The following is a 679-nucleotide window of genomic DNA, read 5'->3' on the forward strand; positions in this document are numbered from 1 at the left end:
GTGTGATTTTGCGAGTGTAAGTGTGTGATTGTGTGATTTTGCGAGTGTAAGTGTGTGATTGTGCAAGAGTGTGATTGTGTGATTTTGCGAGTGTAAGTGTGTGATTGTGTACGAGTGTGATTGTGTGATTTTGCAAGTGTAAGTGTGTGATTGTGCAAGAGTGTGATTGTGTGATTGTGCGAGCGTGTGTGTGTGGGTGTGTAATTGTGCAAGAGTGTGATTGTGTGATTTTGCAAGTGTAAGTGTGTGATTGTGTACGAGTGTGATTGTGTGATTTTGCGAGTAAGTGTGTGATTGTGCGAGAGTGTGATTTTGCGAGTGTAAGTGTGTGATTGTGTAAGAGTGTGATTGTGTGATTTTGCAAGTGTAAGTGTGTGATTGTGTACGAGTGTGATTGTGTGATTTTGCGAGTAAGTGTGTGATTGTGCGAGAGTGTGATTTTGCGAGTGTAAGTGTGTGATTGTGTACGAGTGTGATTTTGCGAGTGTAAGTGTGTGATTGTGCAAGTGTGATTGTGTGATTTTGCGAGTAAGTGTGTGATTGTGCGAGAGTGTGATTTTGCGAGTGTAAGTGTGTGATTGTGCGAGAGTGTGATTTTGCGAGTGTAAGTGTGTGATTGTGCGAGAGTGTGATTGTGGGATTTTTGCGAGTGTAAGTGTGTGATTGTGCAAGAGTGTGA

General features: G+C 42.3%; 1 protein-coding gene across 3 annotated transcripts in view; it reads left to right on the top strand.

Annotated features, from left to right (window-relative positions):
• Positions 1–679, top strand: part of LOC107568035 (protein LBH-like) — a 20,310-nt gene that overhangs the window by 9,860 nt on the left and 9,771 nt on the right. The window lies entirely within an intron of this gene.

The sequence above is a fragment of the Sinocyclocheilus grahami genome, unplaced genomic scaffold (assembly GCF_001515645.1).
Source record: "Sinocyclocheilus grahami isolate Dianchi unplaced genomic scaffold, SAMN03320097.WGS_v1.1 scaffold1208.1, whole genome shotgun sequence".
Taxonomy (NCBI): Eukaryota; Metazoa; Chordata; class Actinopteri; order Cypriniformes; family Cyprinidae; genus Sinocyclocheilus; species Sinocyclocheilus grahami.